Source organism: Gobio gobio, assembly GCF_949357685.1.
Source record: "Gobio gobio genome assembly, chromosome: 18".
In the NCBI taxonomy this organism is placed as follows: Eukaryota; Metazoa; Chordata; class Actinopteri; order Cypriniformes; family Gobionidae; genus Gobio; species Gobio gobio.
The window spans coordinates 23,049,752-23,072,499 of NC_137111.1; positions in this window are offsets into that span (position 1 = coordinate 23,049,752).

Consider the following 22,748-nt stretch of genomic DNA (forward strand, 5'->3'; position numbering starts at 1 on the left):
GTCTGTCTGTCTGTCTGTCTGTCTGTCTATCTATCTATCTATCTATCTATCTATCTATCTATCTATCTATCTATCTATCTATCTATCTATCTATCTGTCTATCTATCTATCTGTCTATCTGTCTATCTATATATCTATCTATTTATCTGTCTATCCGTCCGTCCGTCCGTCCGTCCGTCTATTTCTGTGGATTAGTATCTTTGATCTCGCAATAACAATAAATGCATTAGCATCTACAAAAGATGACTTGCTGACAGAGGTCACAGGTAGGCCATGGAACGCACACATTTAGACACTTAGAAAGTCATACAATTTATCAGTGTATTAATATTGGCACAAAAAGTGTCATTCGCCTCATAATGTCAACATTCAGTGTTTTAATATATGTTTTCAATGGCTATGTGTTTTGACGCCTCTGTGAGCTAAACATCCCTGAGCCATAGATCCACCTACAGTGATCTTGAGTCATTTGCCCCCATAGCTCGTGCTGCCCTCTTGTGGACATGGGGCAAATCTGTAAAGCTATTTGAATACAGAATATTGCAGACAGGTTATATAAAGCAAAAAATCTAGCCATGAGTATCTGGCAGATATCTTCTACTCTTCTAGAAATTGTTGCATTACAGGTCATGCTACAGGCCACACCACAGACACCACAGTGCAAACAGTCACATAGCATGAGCCAGTGGGTAATCAGTAACTAGTGGGTTATTTCGCCACATCTATTTACAACCGCTGTAGTATGTGAAACAGGCAGGATTGTGGTATGAAATCTACTGATAAGCAACCCCAGTAGGAAAAGTGCATTTCTACATGTCAATCAAACTGCTTTTTAGTCACAGTGTTGGGAGCCTATTAATCTTGACGCTGAAAGATGGGTGAGGGTCTCTCTCTGTGTTGGATCTGATTAGAGTAGGGAAGCAATATCACAGGAAGAAAACAAAATAAATGGAAATGCAAGCATTTCTTTTTTTTTTTTTTTTTTTACATATTAATCCTTAGAATCACTGGTGTGGGCTTAAATGTGAAAAATTTGTGTTGCTAAGTAGTGCAGACACTGCCATTGGTCAGTCAAATGGATAACCCCGCCCCAAACTCACACTATTGGTTGAGACAATGTTACTGCTTTGAATGAGCCATGTATAGATATAGGCATAGGTAAAACCTTACAGATTTATGAATGAACCGCTGGTTTTGAAATCTTCCCGGTCTACAGATATTTGTTATGACATCCGCTTCAAACATTACAGTGCTCATGATAACTTTCGTTAATAAGTAAGTTATAAGTAATAAGTTCACTAGCTAATTACTCTTCGACAGTGATGCCATAGAAATACACAGAGCTACCACAAAACCCACAAAATTCTTAAGATGGCTGCTTGTTTCTCTGGCGCATAAGGTCTTGTTTGCACTTTTCAATAATTTACCTGCAGATGCTTTAGTTGTCTACATTAAGTTGGGATTTGATAAATAAAAAGGTATATGCATGTACAATACAGGCCTACAAGACACTTTAAATAAACTAGACTAAAGATTTGGCTAAATATTTTCTTTTAAAGAGGCCATTGAGCCTCTTCACCTTTATTTTTGTAATGACAGCAGAATCACAGCCCTCGCTAATGTGTGTGGCCACATAAAGGAGATCCATAGCAAGTTGAGGGCAAGATGCCAGGCTGATATTTCCTGTCGGTGAGGTTCAAGATTAAAGGTGCACTGGACCTTTTGTACCGGCCACTGTGCCTTTAAAAGATTCTGACCCCCAAGAGAGGTCTCGAGTTACTCACTGCATTCAAATAGCCACTCTGTGTAATAAGGGTTAATTAGACTATTTAGACCTCAAAACTTGAGCGCTTTCCCCTCAAAGGGTTTCGCCCATTTTGATATCCACATTCACATTTCATCTGAGATGCCAAAGCCCTTCTTTTGAAAATCAGACAGGTTTGCGGGATTTAAACCACTGCCTTTGTTAGAGAGTCCTGACCTGCCACTTTAGGATGATGCACCGGTTTAAAAGAAACTATAGATTAGTAAGATTAGTCATCGATTATAGATATCATGTTCACTCTGCCATTGTAACATCAAAAGTTCTGAAGCTCTGAAGTTTAGAATCGACTCTGGGAATGTCATTTGAAGATTTCGTATTGTAACATTAAGAAATTGTTGTGATTTGTCGGTTTATTTTTGTGTGTGTATACTTTTTTCATAACAGCATATCCACAGGCCAGAGTCTGTGTTTGTAAAGCTGCCCTAGGGCTAATGTGATTTGAGTAATGACCACACAAGTGAGCCGCAAACCTTTGGGGAGCCCAAATTCGACTGGAGACCCGAGAAGTGTACGGGTCATCAGATTGAACTAGACTTTTCCGGTCCCACTCTGCCTGCTCGCCCCTTTTTCATCCTTGACTGGGATCAAACCAGGCAGTTATGGGCCTCTAAATCACGCCTGAAACCAGGAACAAAGGGTCAGATGGCTGTTGCAGAGATGACTATCTATTGTCTGACACTCAGTACTATATACAAATCCAATTACTTAAGCTTGTTGCCACCTCTCATATTACAGTTCACCAATGCAACAGACGTGACAAGAATGTGGTGGAACAGATTATGTCCTTAATAAGAAAACCCATGCATGAGCTCTTGACAGTCTCTGACTTTTTTGTTGTTGTTGTTGTTAGTTTGCCATTGGGCCATTATGTTAGATTGTATATAAATATTATCAAACCATAATTAAGAACAGTATGTTTAGCACTGTTGTTCTTTTTCTTCATCATGAACAAGGTCTTTATAAGGAGTTGAAATACACAAAGGATTTATGGAAGATCAATGCTGCGCATCTTCAAAGTGCACACAGCTGGACAATGGTGAAACAGAACATAGCTGGCAGATGATTTTACAGAAATCAAATGTCTCTCGGAAATAATGACGTACTAATGTTGATCCAAGAATAATATTGTTGTGCACAGTCAACATGTGACTGGACAGAGAGTTGCTTTGTTTTTTCAAGAAAGCTGCAATATGACATTTTTGCACATCTTGAATGGTGGTCATAAAATGTTTTGGATTTTATATTCATCCACATATGTATATGCTCTCCCCCTTTTTTTTAAGCAATCCTTATTTTTAAAAGAGTCATTCTAATTTAATTCTAAATAAATTTAGGATTTCTTACTTTTAAATAAATGTATAAAAGTGCACAAATTATGAAAATTACTTTTGCAGTTTTGTACAAATAAAAACAGTCAATTCAAATTATATTTTTTAATACGTTGATACGAATGATACTGCTTTTCAGAATTCGTTTTCATGGACTTTTAGTTTGTATCACATTATTTCCTGTTTCCACTGTAAACCCTAACGCTCAAAATAATTATTTGGTTTGAGTAGAGCCAACTCAAATTAAACAAAATATTTAGAACCTTCTTTTTCTTTTGAGTTTACAAAAAAATGTATACATTTTAAGTAATCTGAATAGTTTCACATTCAGTCAGTGAGTTTTATTAACTTGCTTCTTTTAATTTAGACAAACTTAAATTGAACTGAAATTGGGCTGGGATTTATATTTCCCAGCATGATTTGTTATGTTGTGTTACCATGGTGACAAGTGGAGCATGAGCTTAGTTTGAGAACAGATATAGGTACATGTTAAATGTCCTATATTGCGGTACTCATTCAGCAAGTGCTATGCTATCAAAGCATTGGGTTACCAATTGACCGTTCGCAAAGACCCGCCCCCTTTAGTTACTGTTGCTATGTCCGACAAGCCATGGCGCTCTCACACCACACACGTTCTCACGTAGAGAAAATACATCGCGGAGCAAAGAGGACACTGACAACACACCGACAGACAGGACAGAGCAAGTTACTTTTGATATGAAACAAAGTCTAAACTTTGAAATTGTCATTTTTAAAAGAAATTTAAACAATAAATACTGTTTTGTGGCTCTTTAATGTGTCGTGATCACTGTAGCGCCTCAGTTAAAGCTGCTTGTGAACCGATTATCTCTTCCTTCTAGTTCATTGATAAGCATGAAATAAACATGAATGAACACTAAAACAAATCTTGTTTCAACCGCGGAAAGACATCAGTACACACTGTTTTTCCAAGTTCAAGTCCACCAATGTTAATTTTCCTATAACTCTCATGACTGCTTTGTCGGACAAAACGGCAGATTCGGCGATGTGATTGGTCAGATCACCTGTCAATCAAACTTGCTGCGAAGGGTGAATTAGCAAGGTAGCATTTATTGAATTAGCTAGTTAAAACTAGCCAAGCTTCCACTACTTTGATTTAATTGTGAATTAGCTTACTCGAATATTTAAATATGTATGAGCACAAAATAAAAATCTTAAACTTTAAATTTCTTAGCTTAAAAAAATGTATGTAACCGATTGCCTCAAGTTTTGCCAACTTATTCGGGTTTACAGTTTAGCTTGTGTTCATTGGTTGTCATGGTTATTCATTAGTTCATTAATTATCTGACACCTGTTTCCTTTCAGTTCATTATCTTGTGTATATTTTGCCCTCAGTTCTCACAGTTCATTGTCTAATGCTGTTTGTGTTTTAAGTACACATGGTTTCCTTTGTTTCTCACATTGGTTATAGTTCTTTTGTTTTGTTTAATAAAAGTTGTATGATGATAAAGATCCGTCATCCTCATCAAAACTTGACACATTTATTTAAAATAGAATCCTTTTGTAACATTTTAAATGTATTTACCGGGTAACACTTTACAATAAGGTTGTATTAGTTAACATAAGTTAATGCGTTAGTTAACATGAACTAACCATGAATAACACCTCTGTTCAGCATTAGTTCATCTTTGTTAATGTTAGTTAATAAAAATACAGCTGTTCATTGTTTGTTCATGTTAGTTCACAGTACATTAACTAATGTTAACAAGATTTTAATAATGCATTAGTAAATGTTGAAATTAACATTAACAAAGATAAATAAATACTTTATAAGTGCAGTTAATTATTAGTTCATGTTACTAATGTAGTTAACTAATGTTAACTAATGAACCTTATTGTAAAGTGTTACCATTTACTGTATGTTTTCGTCAATTTAATGGGTCCTCACTGAATAAAAATATTACTTACTGACCCTAAATTTTTGTACGATTGTGTAGTCTGGAAAAGGTTCCTTTTTAGTTTTCAAAGAGTTCCCTTGAAGGAACACCCATATTTAGATTTACAAGTCATGCTAACTTTATACATAATGGACATATTCATTTCAGTGCTTGTGTGTACTTTCATGTACTGTTTATAGCTCTTCATATGTGCTCCCTCAGACTGTTCAACAGCATTGTCAGTCTGATGGCACTTTGTGAGGATGGGGAGAATGATCCTGGCCAGATGCATCAATAAAGGCAGTGGTATTTGAGGTAGTGATAGATAGAGTGCTTTGGAACATCTTTCTGCTTAGTGCTTCTCACTCACACTTTTGGAATATTTACACTTTCTGTTTACGCGACCAGCTTTTACGTACAACGTCTTAGATGGCAGAGACAGTGGGTCCTGAAATAAATATTATTCTCCCCTGAAATGTAGGACCTCCATTGTTATTTTCAACATTTATCTTAAACTGGCCCTTGTGAAATGAATAATGGACATTTCATTGGCGACTGTGTGGGGTGGCAGATGGAAAGAAAAGTAATCATGCTCAAGTTGTAGGTTTAAGTTTTCAGCTTTTGCTTGGTCATCTTTTTTATGGTTTTATTATGGCATAGGGTGAAGAATATGAACTTTGCGTGCTAAGTATAATCTTTTACCTGGATGACATCTTATCATACAAAGATCTTGATGTAAATTGTAGGCTATGGTAAAATCATGCTACTTTCACTTACAGCTATGCAATTAGTATAAAACAAATGTGCCTTTCATTATTGGATTATCAGAAGGGTATGATAGAAGAACATTGGACTCTTTACCCAGCCTCATTCTCATTATGAGATTTCCAGAAGGGTCAGGGTCATGGCTTCTGACCTCTGTTATTCTATCAGCAAGAGCGGAAACTGACCACTAACCAGTCTGAGAATCTCCCTTTCGCTTGTCAAAAGCAAGCCACAAGATTTGGCTGGTTAGTTGTAGCACAGTCAATGCATTTAAGATAAAAAATATTTACCTGAAATAGAATACTGCAAGTTAGGCAAAAATAAATAAATAAATAAAACAAACTAATGAATGATTAGGCCCGTAGGTATCTATGATTAGGCCTATATGTTTTGGAATAATAAACATCAAAATAGTTTTTATTCCGGAACTCAATCCACAACATTTGGAAAGGTAAATATATATTTGAAGATTTGAGCCCATATTCACACAATAAATTCTTACTATGCTGTAACACCTGTTGGAACTTTACAACCGGAAACACCCGCTGATCGTTAATAAGAAAGCAGAAGTAATCCACTCTTGTGGATTAAAATGACAAACCATCTGTTGTATCATTTTAGCATAATATATTATTTTTCAAATTTAAACTACATATCACAGAAACACGCTGTTCATCGTTATTCGTCGAATATAAAAAAAGTGAAGCGCTATTAGTAAACGAATAAGATTATTTTTTGGTTTGCGAAATTTGGCCACCAGTCGGCCTGACCTGCTTTTCGAGTTAAAGGACAACTCCGGTGAAAAATTAACCTAGGGGTAATTAACACATGGTTACCGAGTATATTGTTCTCTGGGATGCGTTTTCATGAAAATCGAATGTAAAGAGTTTTATCTCTAAAAACAGATTAGCTTATAACGCTAGTATATGGGGCATATAATAAGTAAAATTAAATCGCTAGTTATTACCACTAACATGGCTCAAAATAGCCTCACACTAACACGGTAGCAAAATGAGGGTCCCTGCATGCAAACCGAAGCATTGAGAACTTTGTAAGTGTACAAACAGTTTAATAAGAAGATACTTTATAAAGACAGTACATTACGCGTATGGAGACAGGAGCCATCTTGGAAAACAGTCCAGACAAGTCTAGCCACGAACGCTGTGCTAAGTGATGAACTGTGACTTGGAATCTCATATGGTCCGTTGTTTCCGGAAGAAAGCACTGAACGCAACAGAGAAAATAAATAAATTAAAATAATAAAAAAAAAAACTGAACGCAACAGAGACTAGTGCTTCCAAAGGATACACACTAAAGAGAGGGCGGATTATTCAACCGTGGCTCGACTTGTCGAGACTGTTTTCCAAGATGGCTCCTGTCTGTATACGCGTAATATACTGTCTTTATAAAGTATCTTCTTATTAAACTGTTTGTACACTTACAAAGTTCTCAATGCTTTGGTTTGCATGCAGGGACCCTCATTATGCTACCGTGTTAGTGTGAGGCTATTTTGAGCCTTGTTAGTGATATTAACTAGCGATTTAATTTTACTTATTATATGCCCCATATACTAGCGTTACTGTATAAGCTATTCTGTTTTTAGAGATAAAACTCTTTACATTTGATTTTCATGAAAACGCATCCCAGAGAACAATCTACTCGGTAACCATGTGTTAATTACCCCTAGGTTCATTTTTCACCGGAGTTGTCCTTTAACAAATTCGGTTTGCGGGGTTTTCACCCATGTGAGACTCAAAAAATGTCAGATATTAGTCAAGAATTTGGATTTATATGATCATCAGAGATCGCTCGTTTGGAGGATTTGACTGATGGAATACAAGTAATGACTTAAATAGCTTATATATAGTCAAATAATAAAAAGTAAACATGCGACAGGTGTTTGTGCAGCATATAAGTTAGGCCTACTTATGCTGAAGTAATATTTCATCAAGCTATCTAAATTTTGTGCTTTCTCTGTCCACCCATGAGAAACAGTCCAAGAGGGCAGAGATATATAGACTAATTGCTTCTAAATTCTGCTTACAGGGTGTTATTTATTACATTGTCTGCCCACAAGTGTATGACTTCATCCCCTATGATGCCATAACGGAACAGTGACGTCTTTCAGGTATACAGTAGGCATACGTCAATTTTGTTACCAATAGGGATCCAAGTGGATAAGGGATGAGAGTGAGTGTGATTGTAGGTCTGTGTGTCACGAGCCAGTGCTTGTAAGCCTGTGTGTGTCATTCAAAAGGTAATTTACTGATTTGTGTGTCAGTTGAGAACATGTTCATTAATCCAGATTTTTGATCCGATAGGTGGGGCAGAGATGACTTGTGTTGCCTATACGCAGTCAGTGAGTCTGAGCCGATCATCCCTTGCTTATGCTAAATACTGTCGTCACTTTCCCTCTCTTTGATTAGCATTAGCATTCTTTGTCACATTCAGATGAAGAAAAAAAGGTAGAATGTTGGTAGAATAATATCTGTATTAATGAGTAACCAAATTACAATAACTAACCATAGGCGTTTCTAGACCCATCCAGGTCCCATCTTTCATCTAAGCAGCCTTAAAAATCTGTGATTGTAACACAGATTGTTAGCTATATGAGGTTATTTCAGTCTGAATTTTCATTTAAAAGTTTATTACATTAAATATTATCCTTCTCTTTAATCAGTGGTAACATGACGACAGTCACAATGTCACAGGCGCATTCTCCATCTCTCTGTATTGTATTCATTACTGATGTAAATCTAATCTACTAATGCACAAATGCAATTTTCATTATTTTTAATTATAAAATCATATTTTTTATCCAAATGTAGAGCAATGTAGTGTCATGAGAATGGTTATCACATTGTATGATGACAGACAGCTAGTTGTCCACTGTAGTTTTGTTTACATAGCATCCCAGCAAGCAATTTTGCATTTAAAAGACGTCTAATAGCCATCCAAACACAGCCCTTACAGCCCTAGGCAAAAACAAGGCAACATTTGGGCTGTCAGTGAAAATGTAATAGACGTCTAACCAAAGAAATGAAACCAAACACCTTTGCACTGTTGATTTCCTCACGTGTTGGAATATCATACATCTCACAAGTTATTTTGGCAAAACGACATGTAACCAAATTCAAGGTTATTTTGGCTATAAGTGGCTCACTCATAGCCGGGCTATTTCGGGTCTATAGTTAACCTAGACGGCGAAATGACGGCGATTGCATGCTGGGATGAGTTAACTAAACTCTTTCAAATTATGGTTGTGAATCTAGAGTCACTTTATTATAGAATGCAGTTGTCACTCGTATTCGTATCTAAATTATGTGTGTGAACATAAAGCAACAATGGTTCTGTTCACACAGCGCAGATTAGCTGAACTCAATCTCAAAATTAGTTTGTTAATGTGGAGTCACTTTGGTTATAGAAGGCAATTTTCACTTTTATTCGTAACTAAATTATGTGTGAACATAACATTAACTACGGTTCTGTTCATAGAGCACAAGTTAACCAACTCACACTAAAATGGGTTTGATAATCTGGAGTCACTTCTGTTCCAGAATGCAGATGTCACTCTTATTCATATGTGTGAATATTTTGTGAAAACAGTTCTACCCGAAAGACATGGGAGGCCAGATGAAGTACAATGAAGTAACAAATGTATTAACGGACGAGCAAGTATTATATTTAGAGTTCTTTGGCATAGGCCCCGTCCGTAGCTCCCGTCTCGGGGGTAACGGACTCTGCATTTCGTGCCAGGCAGGGGCGCAGCCGACCCCTTGGGAGGTATAGGCAGGGACCATCCTGGTGGTGGTGGGGAGGATGGAGGTAAATGTTGACGTCGGCATCTGCGAACTCAGACATGTGTAGGTACCGATCTTTTACTCTCCGAGTATTAGGACATGATTGGTTAGGTCTGATTGTAATAAGTGACAACACTGAATCTTCCTGGCAGAACTTACGCTAGACTAGAGCTTCATTTCTCACTCTCAAAATTTGATAGTGAGTCCAGAGTCACTTCGGTTAATCAATGCAGTTGCAGCTGGATTGTGTGCGAATATAACATTATCAGCACTTTAAAACAAACTGTATTCTGCTCTTGTGTGAATCTAGCCAGAGTTTCCCCACAGACCTTAAATTCCCCCCTTACGGTTAGTCAGCAGAGGATGGAGAAGCAAAAATGTTAAACTGATTAGGGGATGTTGGTGAACCAGTCAAATGACACACTGTTTCCTCAGCGACAAGTGGGACATCTCAAGTCCTGATGAATGCTCTCACTTTATGCACATAAGTGCCTCCTCTGTACATGCTTGAGCCGTGCGTGAAGGGTCGCATTAGCACAGCTGTGTGGGAAACCCATGTCGCCGCCGCTAAAACCCCTCGTGCCTAGCGTCCTGTGTCGGGGCTAACATTAGCGTGAGAGAGACACCATCCACAGATGGGGGGGAAAAAAGTGAGAGGGAGAGAGGAAGGAAAACGAGCGTGGAACTGCTGGCACTGTGATCGCAATGTTAGGAATGGAGATGATTGATGTGACGAGGGAACGGATCGGAGGAAGTGAGGAGCGCTCGCTTGTATCTCTCTGCACGCACTGAAACAACATGAGCTCTCCCACACCGGCCCCCCGAGTCGAGAATTCTGCGGGACTTGGGGAGGGTTCCACTTCACTAGCTCAGGGTGCCATGTGACAGATTCTCAATGAGGTGGAACTGTGTCCTCCTTGGACAGGAAATGACTTGCTGGGCCTCGTGAGGCTAATTATTCACATTTCCCATCCACAGGAAAAGGGGGTTTTGATTGACTTTATCAAGCACTTCCGCTGCCATTTCCCTCTTGTCATCCTCTTCTAAGACACTCTGAAAAAAAAGTGTGTTGGATTTAGATGATTTAATCATGTACCTCGGCCCCACAAATCAATTAAGTTAAACATAATTTGTTCACATAATTTCAACATCACAGAGTGAAGTCATTGAATTGACCCAATTATGTAGAATCAAAGTGATTTTATAAAGTTCCCTGACAGGATTTTTTTTTTTAGTTTCATATATCTTTTTGTCACATGACTAAATCATACGATTGTGTTAGCTATCTAGCTAACAAATTATTAGCTAACAATAGCACATATTAGCATGCTATGCATAAAGCAGAAATAATGTGTTGTAGCAGTCCACAGCCTAAGCAAATGCTCCACTCTTTGTCACAATGGTAACCCAGTGTAATTTATAATTGATAAAAAACCTATAATTTTATAAAGACTACATTGCTTAGGTGAAGCAACACCTGTGGTTATAATTATTCATATAGTTTATATTGTATGCATGGGTATCACAAGAAAAATCTCGTTAATACAAGTATTTTTCTAGTCCACACTATGCATTTTATATAAAAAAAAACAATATATATATATATATATATATATAATATATATATATATATATATTATATATATATATATATATATATATATATATATATATATATATATATATATATATATATATATATATATATATAATATATATATATATATATATATATATATAATATATATATATATACTTTTTTTTATTTTTTATATTTTCCCAGTAATTTACCATTATTGCATGGTTGCTACCATAAGATTGACTTTGGTTACCCAACCATACAAATATTGTTCTAGTGCCCACACATTATTAAAATTGTTTTATTCTAAGATAAAATAAAAAAAAATATTATTTTCTTTTTAATATTTTTCATGTACATTGATTGTTGCTTCTCAGAATGAGAAAAAGATATTGTTCTAGTGCACAGTTTGCATACAAACATTGTTCTATGTTAACTATGCACATTTATGATCTGGGACCATTTTTGGGGATTTCCGCCTGGATTTGGCCTACCTAAATTGAAAAGCTTCCCATACCCACATAGAGTGGTCTAAATACACAATTTTGGTGTCATTTTACAGGAAACCATTTGATGTTACATAAACCACTGCTAAAAGTGATAAACATGTAAGTATATGTTGTCTGAGCTGTAATACCCCCCCCCCCTCCCCCTAGTGTGAGTTGTCATACAGTATAGAGTATATCCCAAAAAGTTATATTTTATTCGGTCCATAAGAATACAGTTGGGTTACACTTTATTTTAAGGTGTAATTGTTTCAGTGTAATATATAATATTTAAGGTACAGTGTAATATATACAAGTACTGAGTAATATTAATTAACAACATGTACTTATTATAGGTTTGGGTAGGATTAGGGTTTGATTGATGGTTTGTTGCATGTAATTATACATCATTTACTGTTATTACTATGGTAAGTACATGTAACATATGTAACACTGTAAAATAAAGTGTTACCAATTGCAATAAAAAGACTGGTCTTTAAAAAGCAGAATGAAATAGTGTCACGTTGTGTAAATGTTGTTTATTTATATAAAGGCAATTACTTTGGCTGTCAGTGAGCTTGTCATACTAAGCGATCCAAGTTCCGCTGTTTTGATGTTAGTCTCAGACTGCAAAATTGTGGCTGTGGACATAAAAAAATTAAGCTGGGGTGCAGCTTGTTGCTGGTGCAGGTTGCTAAAACCAAGACCTTTTACTTTCACTGCTCCTGGGAGGTAGTTGGGCCTGTGTAAATGTTGGCTCAATGGCGTTTGTGTTCTTTCCCCCCAAGTATGTTTACACACAGTATTGGCTCTGCTTGCAAGGAAAGATGTAAGGTTAATTAACTTGAAAACACCCTGTTAAACTGTCAGCAATCACTGTTTGAATGCTCAGGTCTTTGCTTTAAAGCTAGAAGGAAGTTACGGATTTCTCTGAGGATGTAGTGAGACGAGAGTCTTAGTTGATAACCTGGTTTGCTGCCCGCCCGTCTGCCCCATTTAGCAGCTAGCGGTGGGAGGCATGAGAACTGTCAAACAAACTTGCCTTCTCTTTCTCCTGAGTTGTGTGAAGAAATGCAGCCTGGTGGCCTGTAAACTCATAACTGATAAAGAGCGCAGAAACAGATGCTTTAATGTCTCGCTCATGCTGAATTTGTCATAATTGTTTATAGTAAAGTAGAGGGCTCACTTTTTCAAGCACATCATTAAACAGGTAGACACTCCTAAATTACTTGTTTTGAATTGAGAAGATTATAAATTATCCTTATAAATATGTCTACAGTAAAATCTTACATTATAAGGCATGAACATTTATGCACTCATCAAGGTTATGTATTAAAAATAACGTTCTGTCTGTACCTACTAGTCACACATTCTCAATGAGAATTACAGTAGATAAAATATAAACTTATATAAATACCACACAAGTAAACTGATGCTACTCTTTCATTTCATAAAAGGGGGAAAAATTATAATATTGCTTTAAATAAAAAGTTATATAATGTTAAAATATACACCTAAGTTAATTTGTTACAACCAACCCCCAAATCCATCACTATGTGTGTGGGATGAGCTCTGTACTGTAAAGTTTTACTTATTTATGTTAGATTTGCTGTAACAAAATCACATTTCATAGGCAATAGAACTAATAATTGGACAGTACACTCTAAAAAAAAATGGAGCTATATGGCACTAAAAGTGGTTCTGGAGGGAACCACTTTTGGTGCTATATAGCACCATATCTTAACATGTTCTGTATATGGTATATAGCAGTGCTGACTGAGGTGCTATATAGAAGAAGAACCGCTGAAGAACCACTGAAGCACCAAGATTTTAGTGCCATATAGCACCATTTTTTTAGAGTGTAGAAATGAATTAGCTAAATTATCCATGTCATGTTTCTGAAGTGCATGTGTGTGTGTGTTACCTTAATGATGCCATAAACTCAATTGGAATTTGTGGCTTTTAGTCCATGTCTATTAGTTTTGAGACCAACTCAGAAAAATGCATTTAAAATGTAGTTTCTTTCACATACTGTAAAAAAAAATATATATATATATATTTTATAAAATTATATGAAGTTATGACATCCATATGTTTTTACCTTGCGTTAACTCATCAAAATAATTTTATTTCAAAGTTATTTTATTAGTTTAAGTCAGTTTAATGTAATTTAAGTTGAAATGAATTCAACATCCAAGTTGATTGTACTTAATTTAAGGCAGCAACATTTTCTCTTGCTTGTAAATGATGACAGAATTTTCATTTTTGGGTGAACTATCCCTTTAATTGTTGACTATTTTTGCAAATGACACAAGATTGTCCATTTATTTTCTGTGGAAACTTATATGAGGTGGAAATGTTAAGTTTGCTGTTCTAAAACTATTAACGCTAAGTGTTTAAACTTCACTTTGCAGCATCTGCTAAATGCTTTGTGGCTGGGGAAATACCCATAAGCCCTTGCAAGTGAATAATTTAATTTTAGAGCATGCAAATAATTGCTACTTAGAATTAACAGATGTTTTGCTTCATTTACTGCTTTTATTTATTATTTTTTTTGTACAGTGTTTTGTTATAAAGAGTTGTGGTTTATTCAAAGTCATTGTTAAGATGTTTAGTGTTCCTTTTGGTGAATTTGGACTCTGCTTAGTTTAAATAATTTTTCGCCTGTGACCAAAAAAAAGTACTTTTTGTTTTATTGCGGAATATTACGGAAAAGAAAAACCCACAATCTGGTAATACTTTACATCAACACCCTAGTTACTGAAACACTAAGTTGAGTCAACCTGAAATATTTTACTGTGTGGGTTTAGGTGCACCACATGTGGTTACATTTTGATTTTCTCTCTGTTTACTCTGTTTGAAATGTTAAATTGCTCATGCTAAGGTTGACATCTCAACTTTTTCTGCATTCGATATCTCAATCAACCATTACAATAGAGGTTATGTAACAACTAGAATTGTTTTACAGTGTACTGCATGTATCTTGCTTTAAAACAGTAACACGTTGTCAGTCGACAGACGCATTGAAGCTTGGTGAAAATATTGATGCTGGCGAATGAAGGAGCCTCTAGCAGGCCATGACGTAGCGGTTTTTCCATGACACTTCTGATGATTGTTTCCAAATGGTCCTGTCAGTATTAATAAATCTAACGTAGACATTTCATTTAGTTTCAAAGTAAACAAAATCCTTTTCAACTTAAAGGCAATAACTTCAAGTGGGGCAGGCATCATTGTAAAATGATGTATGCTTTTATGCGTGAGGGGTTCTTTCCTCCTTTTCTTTTTTCATACGTTCTCTCTTCTGTGGAATGTATGAAGCACTGGAGGAGGGTAAAATCAGATTGATACTGTTTTCTTAACTTTACAAATGGCGAAATCACACTGTAATTTAAGAGAACCAAGCATTACCAGTAAAGTCAGCTGTAGAAACATCTAGCAGCCTGGCTTAATACTAAAATAAGAATGATTTACAACTTACAGCCAGGTGTTTATCCAATTGTCCCCAAAGATGTTGAATGTAGAGTTCATATTTGTATTGTTAACCACACCAATTTATTCAATTATTATTAGGTGACTGTATATACATGCCCTGTGGTCTGTATGTAGAAACAGAATCCAGAAGAGGATGACTACTGATTTTGAATCTTGGTGGCTTCTCTCTGGGGTTCAGGAAGTGCACACTTACTTGAAGCATATCAGCAAATGATTAAAGCGAAACCGATGAGCCTATACTTCCTGCCTTCGTGAAGGATTGGTGGTTAAAAAGGTATTTTGTTAGGTGTAAATTGCGTGTGCACTGGCGGATATCCAGTGATAGGCTTATGTTCAATGAATGGCATATATCCAGTGGAAACTTCAAATCTTCATTAGGGTGCTTTTATTCTACAAATTATTGTTTGATACTGTATATGTGATGATTATTTTAACTGATTGATGGCTATACTCTTAATAGTTAGTTCTTCTTTGAATGGGACACAGCGGTTTATGGTTCTTGCTGAGTGCATTTAAAAGTGCTTATATGTAAAGTTTTAGTTATGTAAATCTAAAATTGACAGCTATTTTATTTAAAGGGTACATAACACACACAGTTTGTTAACCTTGAGTACCTGTAGATTACACAATACACAATACATCGTGGCATTATCCCTGGATAACTTTCGATTCACTATACGTTTGTGTTGTTTACATTATATGCACTTACCAACAAAACACAGACATTTGATGCAGTTTCACTCACCGCCTGTGGTTTTGACTCATGACCGGGAACAAATAAACACACTTGCAGAGCTCCGTTGCTGCTCCGTAAAAATAAACTGCATCCACTGTTTCCTTAACATTGTGTTGTTTGGGAAGCTGATCAAGGTCCCTCACAACCAGAAACACACTTCTTTTGCGCAGCCGACGGCTTCCATAACCCATAACAAAGCTTGTTGATGGGCATGCTCTTGCTCTCGCTCTGGTTGATGTGCACATGTGCTAGTCCGGGAGAAGTGCCCATACAAGGAATTCTGCCCTTTATGACCTCATACAAGGCCATACTCCGAAAAAAAAACTTTACGAAACAAACCCTTAAGGAGTGTATTTGGCACAGAAATACTCCATTGACGTCCAACTATTTTTTTAAAATATCCAACTCCAACACTGTAAATAAGTCAGAATGCATGAAATAGCATTAGACCCCCCCTGCCCCAAACTATAAATTGTTAAACTGCCGAAATAGGTGTTATGAATTCCTCATAAACTCTATAGCGAAAGCAGATACTTGACACAAGCTGCATTGGCAAGTTATGCTTTGAAGGTGTGTTGGATGTTTGAGATTGTAATCAAAAGTTTCTGATGAATTTTGGCCGTTTTGTTTTCCTACGATTTGGCTCAAAATAAGCCAAAAAGATAAGAAGCATAGCAGTCGGAGAACAGCTGAAGCTTGATGCCGTGTAGTAGATGCTATTAAAGAGATGCGTGTGTGTAAGTAGGGGAGATAAGGAGCGAAAAGTAGCCTACAGAAGGTGAAATGTGTAGAAATGAAGCTGTTGGAATGTTGATGGGAAAACATCTGTTTTGAGATCGACGTCATCTAAAAAGCTTGTTCTCAGTCTAATTGGGAGTAAAGCATCAGATCTAAATAGAAAAGTGTGGCATGCAGATAAAAATTCCAAACAGCCCAGAGCTGAAATAGATCGGATGAGACAACAAGAGACATGAGGTCTTAATTATGCTGTACTGGAAATTAACAAATAGAAAGCTAGAATACAAAGAGTAAAAAAAAAACCTTGTCAACTTCGCATCCATAATGCTTAAGATATCATTTAAACATAAACACTAGAAGTTCATTGCTTTGTCATGTGATAAACACCTGTTAATTGTGCATCAAAGAAGGTTGATTTGTTTTACTTTCAAGACGTTTTTGCCACATTCTAGCATTGTGTTTTCCTTTCCCAGAATACACTGTAATGAACCAAATTCTCTTTTAAAGCCACATCTACTTGGCAGCTCTCATCTACTTGAATGGGGAAAGACTAACATTTTGTTGATTATTGGTTAAAATAACATTTTATATCAGGAAAAAATGTAACAGTAATGTATACATTAAAGCTGCAGTCCGTAACTTTTTGCGCTCTAGCGGTCAATAAATAGAACTGCATGCGTCTTGCGAAGAACATTGCAGCCGGAGCTACTTCTCTTTGTTTATGGCTGCGTCCGAAAACCTAGACAGCTGACTCGTTGCCTTGCTGCCTTATCAGACAATGACTCTGAAGGCAGCGTTTTATGCATGAAGGCACCTCACGAAACTAATTTCGGACAGACTTTTTAGGCATTGTAACCGTTTAATGATCTACAGCAAAATAGAGAGAGCTTTGGTGAGAACTAAATAAATATTTTATTACTACATTAGTAATTTCTCGCTAGAAATGACCTCTGAAGTAGAAAATGTTGGTAAAAAACTTACATTTACACCCAAACTGACCAGCAAACGCAACTTTCGGATGCCATCTTTTTTTCCCAGCTCAACTGTCACAGAATGGAAAGCACAGGATTGTGGGATATCAAAGGGAGTGAAGGATACAAATATGCTGCCTTCAAAATTTGATCAGATGAAGGTATCTCTGGAGACAGGAAGTGAAGCGAACATTGGATTCAGACGTGTCTTGGTGCCTTCCTGCCTTGAAATGTGTCCTCCGAAGGCAGCCTTTTCCAGGTTTCAGACGCAGCCTATGTCTATGGCAAGTCACGCAGGGACTGTGCTCCTCCGCAGCGGTTTCTACCAGTCTGGCCTGAAATAGTCCCAATATAAACACTTATTATAAGTGATTCAGGGTAAGACAAAAACACGGTTTGGAAAATGGATTCATGTTGTAGGGGAGAGCGGGGCACAACCTAACGCTTTTTGACTTTCTCAGTTTGTGTAAATCCACTTGGGGTTCAGAGTATTTATTTTTTCCCACATTAATTGCACACATGTCTAGTACAATTATGTGGTTTTGTTTCATTAATACAGTGTATACTTTTTTCTTGATTTACCCCGAAAGAATGGAAGTGAAATGTGACAACATGCTCCATAGGTGGGGTACATTGTAACATGTGGTGGGGCACAATGTAACATGACAGAATGACAGCTTAAAATGTTACCTGATTATAATCAAAAAAATATACAAGACAAAATACAATGATTAACTTTTTTAAATAAAATAATGGCATTTTTTTAATCATTTGACTACAAACACATCGCTAAATACAGCTATACAGCATAGTCCAAAACATAATAATTAATAATTTCTGAACATTAACTCTGTCCTTATTCACCCTTTTCTCATGATTTCTCAAAAGAATTCATAAAAGTATAGAATATAATGGCATATTTCTAATAGGGGCTGATAACGCAGTGTTACAACACACCCCAACTGCACAACTGGGATTTAAACCAGGGCTTGTGTCTTCTGCTGGTTAGATCAACATTAAAGAACAATCTCAACTGTTAAATAACAGATATAAGATTAAAATAATATCGGATTTGTCTTATTTTAAATAAACACAAAAAACAGAGATGAAAACTAAACTTAAAGCTACACTGTGTGATATTTTCCCCCATCTAGACCATCCAGTGAATTTTAGTTTCTGTTTCTCTCAATTCCGATTTTGTTTTAACTCCTACGGTGGCCGATTTAGTCCAAGATTAACATGGCTTCCAGTTCGACCTCGTCCACATTCGACACGGTGCCTGTGGGATATTCTGTGCGCAGTGGGATGGTTGGAACTCAACTGGCCTAATTATTCGGCTAGAAAGAACTGCAGCTAATCCAGAGTGAACTTTGATGATAGTAATGTTTATTCAGTCATCCAATTGCAAGGCATAAACAGGTTTGCGTGGATAAATGTGGTTTCTGTGAGAGAACAAATAAGGATGGTAAATATACATACACAGTTAAGAACTGTATAACTATACTTATAAGTTACATTTGTATAATGTAACCGTAAACCAGAGCTTATTGTACCATATATAGGCACTAAATGCAGCTGCATTAAAAGGAGCGGATATGCCGCTGCTAACAAGCGGTGTCCGGTTACAAAAGTGTGTGCGCCGCTTTAACGTTAGCACTGCAGTGCGCTTTGTATAACAATTGTTAATATGCCGATCAGACCTGATACATATTTCCATCAACATACATTACAAGCAAATATTTTCTAAAAACGAATAAACATTGTTGATAACAAAATAACTGAATGATTATTCAAATAGGTGAGCATTACGCTATTGTATGTTGACACAAAAATACTTCTGAGGTGACATCAACTGAATTACGCGATGACACACTCTGAAACACATCTAAAATGACAATAACTATTATTACTTACGGAGTTATTAACGCACAGAAATACCACACAAGGAAAAACAGACTTTTGAGGAATAAACAAGCCAGGAAAACTCTGTATAACTCTGTTACTGGACGCTGCTGAGATGAAAACTCTCTGCACATGCACCAGACAAGTCTGAACAAGTTGACGCGCACATGCGCGAGGCAGAGAATTTTGTACAGTGCCATCGAGTATTAAAACCGGTTAAAACGCGAAAGGCGAAGCTTGAATTTACGGGTATGTCCCTCTTTGGCTAATGTACTTTCAAGATGGAGGGGCAACATGGCGACCACCGTTAGATCCCATTACCTTATGTATTTTCAATGGCATATTATAAACTTACGAGAATACTTTATTACTTGAAAGAAGTAAATATACATTAATGAGCACATATATTTTTGAAAGAACGAAGTGTTTTTAGCTAAGAATAGACTAAAAAAGTTACACAGTGTAGCTTTAAGTAAGAAATGTACTTTTGCTATGGTTAAATACATGTTTAGTAATCTCTTCCAGAGATTTTTTAATTTTGGCGCTATTTTTTCTCTAAATAATGTTGATATGGCAACTAGTAAATACACTAAGTTTTGTCATTCTGGCATGGGTGGAAAGGGTTAAAACATATGTGTTACAACTAACCCCGCGTTAGGTTGTGCCCTGCGCTATATTTTTTGTAAATCTTGAACACAAAAGCAGTTACGGGCAGCAGCTTTAATAAAGCTCTTTTGCTCAAATCAAGCATACAAACGAATGCACTTTCTTTTCTTTTCCAGTTGCCATATTGCATTATGATTTTTTCCATTAATTTCTATATGAGTGGTCCATCTCCTCCCCTTATAATGTTTCTGGATGAGCTCAGTAAATAAATGAATCCAAGATGACAAACAAAATAGGAGAAAAATTAAAGGTCCACTATATAACCTTTGGCCCTCTAGCAGTTAAAGAAACAAAACTGCATGTATTTTGCGGAAGAGCATTGTTTTGGTTGTGCCAGAGTACCTGTTCGGCGCCTGGCTGTTTCTTCCGTGGTCTTCCTTACAAGGAATCATCCCTCTGTCCTCGTGGGATCCTGAGTTATTTCAGCCTTGTGGCAGTCTATGTTTTGGCTCTGTTTGCCTGACGTTTTGTTCAGTTTTGCTTTTTGAGGACTTTTTCCTTTTGTTCCATTAAAGACCGTGAACTGCATCCTCCCTGGTTTCTTCATCCTCCTTTCGCATAACAGAATAATCCGACCAAAGGGATGGACCAGACGAGTAGCAGTCCTTTTCATACGGCTGTCAAGTTCCAGGGTGCTCTGCTGGGCAAGCACGAGGAGGACCTAGCCGCCATGAGACGTGTTGTGGACTCTCTGACCACCCAGCTTTCTGACCTGACCCAGCAGCTCCACTATTATCGCCAGGAGGCCACGGGTTCCGCTGGAGGGCGTGATCCGCCTGAGCCGCGCATCAACAATCCGCCGTGCTATTTGGGTGAGCCAACACAGTGCCGATCTTTCCTCACACAATGCGAGGTTGTGTTCTCTCTCCAGCCCTTGACTTATGCCAAAGAACGGTCGAGAGTGGCTTACGTGATCTCTCTCCTTGACGGACGGGCTCGAGAGTGGACTGCAGCTAACTGGGATGCTGAGGCAGACTGTGTCCAGAGGTTTTCTCTTTTCAAGGAGGAGATGATCCGAGTTTTTGATCGCTCTGCTCATGGGGATGAGGCATCTCGCCTTCTGTCCACTCTGCGCCAGGGGAAGAGGTCAGTCACTGATTACTCGATTGAGTTTCGTACTCTGGCTACCACCAGCGGATGGAACGGTCCTGCCCTGCAAGCTCGTTTTCTCGAGGGTCTGTGTTCAGAGGTCAAGGACGAGGTCCTTGCCTGGGAGGTCCCGGAGAACCTTGATTCTCTGATCGAGCTAGCTCTGCGTGTGGAGAGACGGTTCGAGGTGCGACGAAGGGCCCGCAGACTGGAGTCTTCTTTGTTCTCCTCTTCCATTCCGAGAGAGTCGTCACATCCTTCGGCCGCGGATCCTGAGCCGATGCAGCTTGGGGGTCTTCGTATCTCCTTACGGGAACGTCAGCGCAGGATAATGAATCGCCTGTGCATGTACTGTGCTGCCGCTGATCACTTTGTCTCCAGGTGTCCGGTAAAAGCCAACGCTCGTCAGTAGGCGGAGGGTTACTGACGAGCGCCACTTCATGGGTCTCTCCTTCTAAGTCCTGCACTTCTCTTCCCATTCATCTTCGCTGGCCGGGGTTGTCAGTTTCATGTTCAGCGTTGATTGACTCTGGAGCAGAGGGGAACTTCGTTGATGAGTCATGGGCTCTAGAGCAAGGTATTCCCCTTTCTGACTTACAAGACTCCACCCCCCTGTACGCTCTTGACGGTAGCGCCCTTCCTAGGGTACAGAGGAGAACTGTTCCATTGACGCTTACTGTTTCTGGTAATCATAGAGAGACTATTTCTTTTTTTGTTTTTAGTTCGTTTAGTTCGTGTTCTTCAGCGGTTATTGGAGAATCGTCTTTACGTTAAGGCTGAGAAGTGTTCTTTCCACGCCCCCTCTGTTACGTTTCTGGGCTCGGTCATCTCGGCAGAAGGAATTAGTATGGACCCGGCTAAGGTTCAGGCAGTCACTGACTGGCCCGTACCCGAGTCTCGCCTAGCACTACAGCGTTTTCTGGGTTTTGCTAATTTTTACCGTCGTTTTATTTCTGGGTTTAGTCAGGTGGCCGCTCCTCTTACCACTCTTACCTCTACCAAGTCACAATTTAGGTGGTCAGAGTCGGCACAGGCTGCGTTTGACGTACTAAAGTCCCGATTCACCACTGCGCCGATCCTTTTGACCCCCGACTTCTCTAAACAGTTTATCGTCGAGGTTGACGCTTCTGAGGTGGGGGTCGGGGCTGTTCTGTCCCAGCGTTCCGCCGCTGACGGAAAGATACATCCCTGCGCTTTCTTTTCCCATCGGCTCTCTCCCGCTGAGCGTAATTATGACGTTGGGAACCGAGAGCTGCTCGCCATTCGTCTAGCGCTAGGCGAGTGGCGACAGTGGTTGGAGGGATCTCCCGTTCCGTTTTTGGTCTGGACCGATCACCGTAACCTCGAATATATTCGTAAGGCTAAGAGACTCAGCGCCCGTCAAGCCCGTTGGGCTCTGTTCTTTACTCGTTTCGATTTTACCATCTCGTTTCGCCCGGGTACCAAGAACGTCAAG